This window comes from Suncus etruscus, chromosome 17, assembly GCF_024139225.1.
Source record: "Suncus etruscus isolate mSunEtr1 chromosome 17, mSunEtr1.pri.cur, whole genome shotgun sequence".
NCBI classification, from domain to species: Eukaryota; Metazoa; Chordata; class Mammalia; order Eulipotyphla; family Soricidae; genus Suncus; species Suncus etruscus.
In genome coordinates this window covers 52,804,296-52,816,257 of record NC_064864.1, presented here as the reverse complement: position 1 = coordinate 52,816,257, position 11,962 = coordinate 52,804,296, and positions in this window count along the sequence as shown.

Below are 11,962 nucleotides of genomic sequence, written 5' to 3'. Positions count from 1 at the left end.
TTTGTCTTCTACAGTTGGTGTTTATGCCTCTCTTTAAAAGGAGAGGAGCAATAATCAAGCTATGATATCAAGTTCAACAAGTTAGGTGTATAAATGAAGTTACACATTAAGCAATTGTTGCTTAACCTGAATAGTTTTAAGGCTATTTGAAAGTGAACTTATCTATCAAAAATCTTTTTATTATAACTTAAAAATCATCTTTTCTATTTTTTTTTTTGGTTTTTGGGCCACACCCGTTTGATGCTCAGGGGTTACTCCTGGCTATGTGCTCAGAAATCGCCCCTGGCTTAGGGGGACCATATGGGACGCCGGGGGATCGAAGTCCTTCCTTGGCTAGCGCTTGCAAGGCAGACACCTTACCTCCAGCGCCACCTACCCGGCCCCCATCTTTTCTATTTTAATAATTTTTATTTCACAATTAATAGCTGGAAAGTTTTTTAATGGCTGGTAATTAGATATAAATAAACAATATTTTAATAGGATCACTTTTAATTAGTGCAATAATTCTTTCTTTTTTGAGAAAAAACTGATACTAAATTTATGCTTAAATATCACATGGAAAATATGATGTAAAAATAAGTCTAAATGATTCAATATATTAGCAATGTACAGAAGCAAAATGAAACTATTATTAAATACATATTATATCACATTTTTATTAACATTTGAGTTGTTTCCATATTTTTAATATTATTATGAGTGTAGTTATAAACAAGTTTTTGAATTAATAGTTTTATATTCTTTTTATAAGTGCAGAGGAGTATATGGCTTTAAAAAACTATATATATTTTTTTTTTCTGTTTTTTTTTTGTGTGTGTTTTTGTTTTTTGTTTTTTCTGTTTTGGTTTTTGGGCTACACCTTGTGATGCTCAGAGTTTACTCCTGGCTATGCAATTAGAAATCGCTCCTGGCTTGGGGGACCATATGGGAAACAGGGATCGAACCCAGGTTCGTCCTGGGCCTGCCGCGTGCAAGGCAAACAACTTACTGCTGTGCTATCCCTTCGGTCCTAAATTTTTTTTTTTTGTAGAGCCAAAAATTTAGTCCAAATCCCATGGTAGTTATTTTACCAAGTAGCTATTTATCCAACCCTGAATCATGTGGCATTTATTTTTTATATCTTTAAAATAATATTTTAATGTATTATGAGAATACTCAGAAATATAATTTTATAATTATTTAGTCTAATATTGTAAAAAAAGAGAATGCATATCACTCAATTATACATGTTGAAATTTAATTCTAAAAATTTTTATTATTTTCATTATGCAATTAGTGAAAAAACATCCACATTGCATTATCTCATTTTGTGCATACTTTAAAAGCATCTGAATTATTTGAATATGCATAAAGGTGTAAATAAGTATTATAGCTGTATATTTATAATATAGTAATCATTTCAAAGACATAGTATAGACTTGGTAGGTTATGTAATGTTAGAATAAATGAGATAAAATATAAACATGCTTGCGCCCGCCAATGTGTGACTTCAGTGAGTATTAGCTCATTCTCAGCCCTGAAACTGTGCTGGCTCCATTCCCATCCTAAATTAAGGCTAGCAAAGAGAATATAAAGATAGCACCTGCCCTAACCAGTGGCCTACCAAGCCCCTTGGCTAGTTTTACCTACTGGTTCACAAGTATGATGCTAATATATCTGCTTTCAAAAGCAGAAAAGTATCCACTATTATCTAAATTCTAAATTTAGATTTTTTTACATTTATTGTATTTATTTTTTAAAATAATATTTTATTTAAACACCTTGGTTATGAACACGATTGTGGTTGGGTTTTAGTCATATAAGAGGACACCCCCATCACCAGTGCAACATTCCCATCAATGATGTCCCAAATATCCCTCCTCCCCACCCCGCCCCCACCTGTACTCTAGACAGGCTTTCTATTTCCCTCATACATTCTCATTGTTAGGATAGTTCTCAATGTAGTTATTTCTCTAACTAAACTCATCACTCTTTTTGGTGAGGTTCATGAAGTGGGAAAGATGCAGAATGGTCTCACTCATCTATGGGTTTTTAAGAAAAATAAAAGACATTCTTGCAATAATTTTCAGAGACAAAAGAGAAGAGAGCCCACTTCATGAACCTCACCACAAATGAATTTAAATTCTTCTTCCCAAGGAGGCTTATATGTGCCTTTGTTTTAAATCAATGGAAGTTATGTTTTTAATTATTTTAACATCATATTTATTATTTAACATATTTAACAGTTTGTGTTCTTTGACAATTACAGTCACAGAAGCAAAATGTGTCACTGTATTATCAATAATATATTCTTTTTCAAAATTAGGCCAATTGATTTTAGCAGATTTAATTTTGATTTACAGAGTAAACCTGACAATATCTTAGAAATTTTGTTGCCATGCTCAGAAGGGTATGCTACTAATATTTAAGGGTTAGCAGAAACCAAGGACATAGCTAAACATGTTGCAAGATTCATAATGAATTACTATTTTAAAGTGCTAATAATGCTTGGTATGAGAGTTTTAAATCTAGACACATCTGAGCATTGAATTTCCTTCTAACCTGGTAAAATATTAATCGCCTTGTTACTAAGAATGGACAACTTCTACTGGTTGCTCCTGGAATAAGATATAGACAAAACATTTCAATATAGGCAATAGTTTAGAGATAGATTTGTGCTTTGTTCCGACTCTATTGCTTAAAAACTAATGTTTCATAAGATAATAACTAATTTTTTTCGGGCCACACCCATTTGATGCTCAGGGGTTACTCCTGGCTAAGCGCTCAGAAATTGCCCTTGGTTTGGGGAGACCATGTGGTCCTTCCTTGGCTAGCGCTTGCAAGGCAGACACCTTACCTCTAGTGCCACCACGCCGGCCTCAATAACTAAATTTTTTAAATTGTCATCAATCCTTACTAGGATTTCTGTGTCCTTACTAGGGTGGGTATAAATGTATGAATAAATTTTGAATATGATAATATTATTTTTTGGAAGTGGTTTTGGGACAAACCTGTCTATACTTAGGACATATTCCTAGCTCTGTGTTAAGGGATCGGCACATAGGGTGCCAAGGATCAAACCTTAGGTCCGTCAAATGCAGCATAAACAATCTACCTGTTGTATGATGGTTCTGAACCCTGACAATATTTGAAGTATGAAAATTGCCCACAAATTATGATTATTTTGATATTTATATATTCTTGCTCTCATAATCAGCATTACCTTATCTTGACATGCTGTTAGGATTAGTCTTTTATATAATACAATGACAATTTTGTATGAAAAAATATTATGCTTAGTGAAATTTATCTGCAGTAATAAATTTATGTGTCAACATAAGGAGACAACAATTGAGCTAGTAAAATAAATTTCAATAATAAGAAAAAATAATGATTAAGTAATATGGCTTTATTGTTATAGGCATTTGTGATGAGTTGAAGTTGTAAGGAAATGTTAATTTGTTAATGTACTGGTAATTGACAGAGACTAATAATACCTCTTCTTACAGATTTAAAAATTTCCAGTAAAATTTTCTTTATTTTCCAGGTTAATCTCAAAATATTCAAGTTTATTTTTTATAATTTTATTATATCAGTGTGATAATTAAAATTAAAAGAGATTCCACTATTCAAAACCATAAAATATTCTAAATCTGACCAGCATCGAGTTGTAACTGAAGCAAAAATTATTCTTCCAAAAACCAATCCTTATATATCTACCTCCTGGTTGTAATCTCTGTGACTTGTAGTCTTAAAGTCCTTCAGAGAACATGTTCCTTGCTAACACATCTGAAGCAGTGTCTTCTCAGGTTAAATCCAATGATTCAGGGACATCGTCTGCAACTCTGGTACTTATTTTCTTCACACCTCATCATGTATGGGACAATGTTATTATCAGGGCATATGAGACAGAATTATGCTAAACATTAAAAATAACAACACAGAGCCTGATACATTGAATGGTAACAAAAACCTGCACTTAAAGAAAAGGACATAATTTTTAGGGATTTAAACATGCCAAATGATCTTGTTTTAATTTTTTATTGAAATTGGAAAACTGGGAGTATGAAAACAAGAGAAAATTTAGATTTAAATGTATACATTGGTGGTATTAAGAAAAATTCTATTAAGAGTTAAGTAATGGATTTGGAACAAGGTGATAATTTCAATGTTGGAATATCTCCTCAATGCTGGACAATATTAAGGTAGACATGACAGCTATCCTCAGAGAAGTGAAGAAAAAAATGACTAATGATAGCCTCAGATAAATGATAATGTCTGCTCCTCTCTTTTTAACTTAACTGAAGGATTTTGCCCATGTAAAATATATATTTTAGTAAGGTTGGGTAGCATGCTTACAGTGTTATTAATTCTGTTACTAATGTACAAACTTATTATACCACTAGAAACACACCAGTGTCAAAGACCTTCAACTAATATCACTTCTAATCTGTTTCTTTTTAACCTAATTTTCAAGGCCCCTCTTTACTTTAATAATACAATTATGTTGTTAGAGTATAAGTTTTTTATTTTTTGATTACTAGTCATAATCTTTCTTTTTTTTCTTTTTTTGGTTTTTGGGCCACTTAGATATGCTCAAGGGTTACTCCTGGCTCTGCACTTAGGAAATACTCTTGATGGTTTCCAGAAGAACCATATGAAATTCTGTGTATTGAAACTGACTAGGCCACATGCAAAGCAAACGCCCCTCCAGCTATACAATTTCTCCATCTTCCATTCTATTTTTTATTTATAAACCATATAAATGTGAAACAATTTTAAATATAATATCTCATCATGGCCATGCTATTTTAAAAACTACATATTTACTTTATATTTCCTTTAATTTTGTTTTATCTGGATAATGTAATATATATAAACATATTTATACATGCATAAAATTTTAGTCTGTTTATATAAATATGAATCTAGGGATATATGTATATAAGTATATATAGAGATTGCCATTAAGTATCTTAATAAATTAGATGCTTTTAGTACTTTCATCCTTTTGGAAAAGATGATACTCTTGATTCTCAGGTTTATCCAGGATCCATCAGATATAATAGTTCGTTACAAGGAAAAGAAAAAATATTCAGAGGCAAAGAAAACTATAGCAAGATAGGTTGACAATACTTATTATTTGGATTTTTGCATTTTCATTGCTGTCAAAGTTTTGTTAAGGACTAAAGACTGAATTGAACCGTTAAATAGGTCAATTCGTAATATTCAATCCTCAGTTTCAAGTTGTCTCAGATAGTTATTGATTTTTAAAGAAAATTAGCTATTCCAATAATTTGAAAATGAGGCACCCATTTCTGAGAATGAAGGCTACACTTAATAAATAACTAAACAGAACTAACTCATGGTACCAGTTCATGAAATTTCCTATGATGTACATTGGAGATGATGTTTACATTTTTATCTTAAATCTTGAATGATGTAAAAATACTCTATCAAACCTTCAGAAGTTCAGTCTAATTCGGGAAGTTCAGTCTAATTATCAATCAGTTTACATTGGTCAGACTCTGGAAATCCTTATAGAGTTACTAAGCTCAGGTTACCTCATTGGAGTATAAGAAATACAAGGAATAGTTCTGAAGCAGTTGAGTTACATTATCCAATCTCAGCAACCCCAAACCTGTCCACATAGCCACCTTGTGAACCCGAATATTTTTTGAACCCAGATTAAATTTATGCATCATTAGTAGAATCTCACAGATAAGTCCAACTTAAAGTACTGGCCTGGATTCACAAAAAAGGACCCAAATAAATATTTTAAGTAACAAATATTTTGATATAATTAAAAGATTGATTAAAATAAAATGTTAAATAAAATAAAATTGTTGGAGCCAGGATCTAGGTAACCTACTGGCCAAATTGATAGGAGGATCTATGTGTCATCTCAGTGGTTATATTAGGAAATAAAGTGGACATATTTTTAAAAGCATTGTATGATCATAAATATAGAAAATATCTAAGAAATAATTGTCATATCATATTGGTTCTCTCTATCTCACTTTTTCATTCAAATAGGTGTTGAAAGTGAAGCTATAGTTATATTTCTTTGAGTTAAGGTATTTTCATTATGTCCCGTTTAAAAATGGAAGTAATTATACAACATACTTTATAATTATTATTTCTTATTTTTGTTTGTTTTTGGTTTGATTGTTATTTCAAGATATATATATATATATCCATTTATTATTTGGATACAGATTGAACTTTTTAAAAATCAGGCTTAATTTATTAATCCATGTATCTAAGCCCTAAAAACAGGTATTTACATAAATTTGTTATAAATCAAATCTGATTGTCACTTTGTCTTATGTTAGTTACTAAATAGGTATCTATTATACAAATATACAAAATTTATAAATATTTATTCTTTGAAATTACTGCCATCTAAAATAGGTAAAGAACCATACATTTTTCAAGAACTTAAAATTTAATCTACTTTTTTCTCTGTATGACTGAGTTCCTTACCATTTGACTCAAGAACCTATGTTTTTCTAATTACTCTTGCATTTGGACTTTCTATCAGGGCTAAGATAGGAGTCTTCTGTTTAGACCTGGCTCCCTGATAGATATGATTCACAGAAATGGATCATTGTAATCTTTTTCCCACTATTTTTCTTATGATATACAAGGCTTAAGAGAATATATCATGATCCTGACAGGTATTCATGATATATTTTCTTATTATATTAGAAATAATAATTGAGGCTGGCGAGGTGGCGCTAGAGGTGAGGTGTCTGCCTTGCAAGTGCTAGCCAAGGAAGGACCCACCCCAGCCTCGCCTATACTCTAGATAGGCTTTCTACTTCCCTCATTCATTCACATTGTTAGGATAGTTCTCAATATAGTTATTTCTTTAACAGTACACATCACTCTTTGTGGTAAGCTTCATGTTGTGAGCCCTCCTCTATTTTGTCTCTAAAAATTATTGCAAAAATGCCTTTGATTTCTCTTAAAACCCTTGATGAGTGAGACTATTCTGCATCTATCTCTCTCCCTCTGACTTATTTCACTCAGCATGATAGATACCAGGTACATCCATGTGTAGGAAAATTTCACGACTTCATCATCTCCTGATGGCTGCATAATATTCCATTTTGTCTATGTAACACAATTTCTTTAACCATTTATCTGTTGAAAGGCATATAGGTTGTTTTCAGAGTCTGGCTATTGTAAATAGCACTGCAATGACTATAGGTGTGAGGAAGGGATTATTGTATTTTATTTTTATGTTCCTAGTAGGAGCGGTATAGCTGGATCCTATGGAAGCTCAATTTCCTGTTCTCTGAGGAATCTCCATTATCACTTTCCATAAAGGTTGGATGAGACAGCATTCCCAGAATACAAGAACCACCCACTTAGTGGGAGAAACTATTCACCCAATATCCATCAAATAAGGGCCTAATATGCAAAATATACAAGGCACTGACAGAACTTTACAAGGAAAAAACATCTAATCCCATCAAGAAATGGGGAAAAGAACAGATATTTTGTGAAAGAAGAAATACAAATGGCTAAAAGGCACATAAAAAATGCTCCACATCACTAATCATCAGGGAGATGAAAATCAAAACAACTTTGAGGTACTATCTCATGCCACAGAATTTGGTGCACTTCACAAAGAATGTGAACAAGCAGTGCTGGTGGGGATGTGGAGAGAAAGGAACTCTATTAATTTTTCAAACCTAGAACAAGATAGGGTAAGCTAATAGTAAGCTCTGTAAAAATTGAGACTGAACCAGTGAGCTATGACTAAATTTATAAAGCAATATATTTTCAAATATATTTGATGCGTCCAATGTCTGTGGCTCAAAGTAAGTTAAAATTCAATTTCACTAAATTGAATACAAAAGATAAATATATGTCATCATGATAAGTCATCGGAATTATTTTCAAATAGAGTTTTCAAATATTTGAATATTTTTCTTCTAGACCTTCCTATCTCTTAAAGTATTTATACATTGTATTTATGTCTCTGAGTAATGCAGGTGACCATGAAGTGAAATTCCTATTTATCTGAACATATTTGGTGTTAAAGCAGAGCCTGATGATTTTTGAATGTTTGTTATTGTGATAATTATTGGTTAGCTACAAAAATATTGTAGTATCACTCTAATAACAAAAATTATACAGACTTTCAAGTTTCTAATTGGTGAATGGTAAACTAAAAGGGTATAGCAGAATTTTTGTTTTGTTTTGTTTTTGGGCCACACCCGGCAGTGCTCAGGGGTTACACCTGGCTGTCTGCTCAGAAACAGCTCCTGGCAGGCACGGGGGACCAAATGGGACACCGGGATTCAAACCACCTACCTTTGGTCCTGGATCGGCTGCTTGCAAGGCAAACGCCACTGTGCTATCTCTCCAGGCCCAGCAGAATCTTTTTTATTAATAAGATCCAATAGAAAGGAAGTTGGAATGTCTTAGTCTTCATTAAAATTAAACACAAATAGTTACTCTGGTAGTCCTAGTTGTTGGTTTGGTTTTGATTCCTATGTTTACTATATGGGAGTAACCTCTATTACCACTGACAGTATTGCAAAGGCAGAGTTGGTTTTCAATATGCATGCAGATGTCTAGCTAAATTATTCAGCAAATCCATCACTATTCAGAATGAGTAGAAACACTCCTGAGAGAAAAAGGAAAGAACAGAATCACTGGCTTGTAGACTATGAAATCAACATAATTACAAGTTAGAAACTGCTTTTATGTGAAAAGGGTAGGTGGAAGGGAAGATTTTTGTGGTTAATATGGAGGTGAGGATCCTTCAACTGCCCTGAGGTTCATTCTGGGTCTTCAGTTCTGCAGCTACCAACTCTTGAAATCAACACCTTTTTTAAGTCAATCATTAGTCATTCATTAGTCATATGTTAGGTTGTATTATGACATTTGTCAACTGTCATATTATAGATAAGAAATTGCTGCTATATTTTTTTCTGTCTTTTACTTCCCATCAGTGCATAAAAAATAAACCACAGAATGTTTTTGGAAACTGTAAACTGGATGCATTCTAAATTCACATTGCACTATAATATCTGAAGCCCCACAAAGAATAATTAGCTTTCATTCCATATGTTGGTATCTTATCTATAATTATATTTATTTTAGTTAGATTATATTTTATTTATACTCTACAACTCACAGTTTCTGTTCACTAGCGATGAAACAGATTGGCTCACACATCATTGTTTATTATTAAATTATTAAATATGAATGTTGATTAAGCTTCATATTTAATAAATTATACTTACTGGGAAAACAAAGATAAAACACATTCTATTTCTTCCACCATCAAAATGTTTGTAGATCCAGTTGAGTTATATAAGTAGAATACTTTTAATATTAAACTATAACAGTAATTAATGGCAAAATAAATAATGTGTAGATTGTAGATAAGTGTAGCAATTATCTCACTCACTAAAGCTAAGCTCTTTTGGAGTATTTTATAGTTTTCTGGGATTTGAAGGATTAGTAGGAGCTTGCTAAATGAATAAAGATAGGTGAACATATGTTGCAGAGAGAAAAATATATTCAAATACAGACTTGGAAAATACACTGCCTGTTAATGAAATGGTGAGAAACTTATAGTTCCTTCAGCTGTGTGACTGATGTGGAAGAACGTTGCATGTTTATTATTATTATAGTAATATCCCAGAATAATAAAACAAAATAAAATACTATAATTTTTCAGATGGTCGCAGAGCTTAGCAGATACTGGAGCTTAGTTGTCATCTGGAATATAACTCAAAAGCTTCTTATTAGTTTACTGGCAATGAAGAGGGTGGATAAATACAAACAAACAAAACCACAAATGCACAGTTACTTAATTATGCAAATACTTAATATCAACATTTTGAAAGTCAGAAGAAAAAGATTAATTCTCTCAATGTTTTTAATAATTTCCTTAAATATGATACCAGAACAGAAGCAAAATATATATAAATATATATTTATTTCACATTAAAATCTCTGCACAGTAAATGAAGTAATGAACCAAAACGAGAAAGCAACCTTTAGAAACAAGAAAATATTTTCAAAATACACATTTAATACAGGACTGATAGAAAAAACAGTAGAAATGGTCAAATCCACAAATAATGGACTTAAAAAAGAACAGAGGCTATGGCAAAACTTTTAAAAATTAAATACCCAAAAGCTACTGAAAATGGTACTGAACATAACTAAGCACCTGGAAATATAATCAAAATCACACTAAAAGGTATTGACTCACAGAATTATTTTTTATTATTAAAAGTTTTTTTTAAGAGCTCATGAGTTTATAAAAAGGGGAATGATAGCACAGACTTGGTCATCATAAAGATGGTTAAATCGCAAGAAAAATAGTATGGAATTTTCTTAAGAAATTAAACATATAACTGCCATTTTATTTAGCAATCACACTTCTAGATTTTTCAATGTTACTGATGTCACGATCTCAAAAGGTTATTTTCACCCTTATGCTTATTGCAGCATAATCCAATGTAGCTAAAGCCTGAAATAACAAGGATAAAGAAAATGTGAGATATAACCCCTGATTTTATTAATATTAATATTCATTAGTATATATAATTTACATTCTAGATATATGTATTAGATATAAATATATACTGAATATATACTATATAATTTATTTACACAGCATATATTTTATCTATATAATCAGAGCACATACATTTTAGTTGGCTTTAGAAAATTTTATAAGGAAACATAATATCCATATATCTAAATGAAAATTTCAAAAAAATTTCTTCCTAAAACAAAATATAAAAAAATTAAATCATAAAAAAATGTTAAAAAAATTTTAATTACAACAACACATCCAGAAGTAAAGACAAATTTTCAACTTATTTTTAATTTCTTTGAGAATGGAGATTGCACCTAGGATTTTTAGGGTCTTCACAAACAAACCATATCCTATATTCATGTACCACTAACTTATACCCTTAGTTCCTTAAGACTCATCTTTGAACTTTCAATAATAGAAAGAACATAGATTTTGATTAACCATGACAGGAGAAAATTAGTTATCTAGTCTTTTTATAGAGGAGTCCAGAGTGGTTGAATCTAAAACATGTGGTCAAACTTCTTATAGAGGTGAGTTTGTCAGACTACTTAAATGACATGTATGATTCCCTTAAGTTATAGTGTTTATAATATTTATCAAACTTTACATTTTAAAAGCTATTATGGTTTATTTGTATTCCAAATAAACATGTTTGTATCCCCCCAAAAAATTAAATCATCATTTGTAGAGATCAGAGAAAAGCTATAAATCTCTCCATATTTCTTACAATAGAGATATTTTATTATTTTATTTTGTTTTGTTTTATTTTATTTTATTTTTGTCCCAAACCTGACTGTACTCAGAGGTTACTCCAGGCTTTGCACTTAGGAATTACTCTTGGTGGTGTTCAGGGCACCATATGCAGGATGATATTTTCACCATATTCAGGGACCATGTTCACGATGCCCTCAATCGAATCTGGAAAGGCAATGCGCAAGGCAAACACCCTACCTGCTCTACTCCATGTGCTGTATCTCTAAGCCAAAAAATAAAGGCATTTCTATCTTTTCTCCTCATATGTTATTTTTCATTTTTGTATTATTTTTGTCAACTTTTTTCTGAGATTTTTGGGGTTGATTTTCATAATAACAAGTTTTATAACATTCATATATAAATGCCCATGAGTTAATTAAAATTTACTATTTTTGGACAACTGAAATGATAAATCTGCAGGGATAACTTCCTTTAACAGAGAATAATATTAATATCATTGTGTACATCTGGAGAGCTTTCCAATAGAAAAAATATTGTTAAAGAACTCATTATTTGGGGAAAATGTGAAGTTTTAGAGTTGTTGAGATAACTATGGAAATGGCAGATTATGCCTCAAAGTAGTCTATCTTAAATTTTTTATCTTTTTACACTGCCATACTTTCCTGAATCAACCTAGAATTTGTCCTGTCT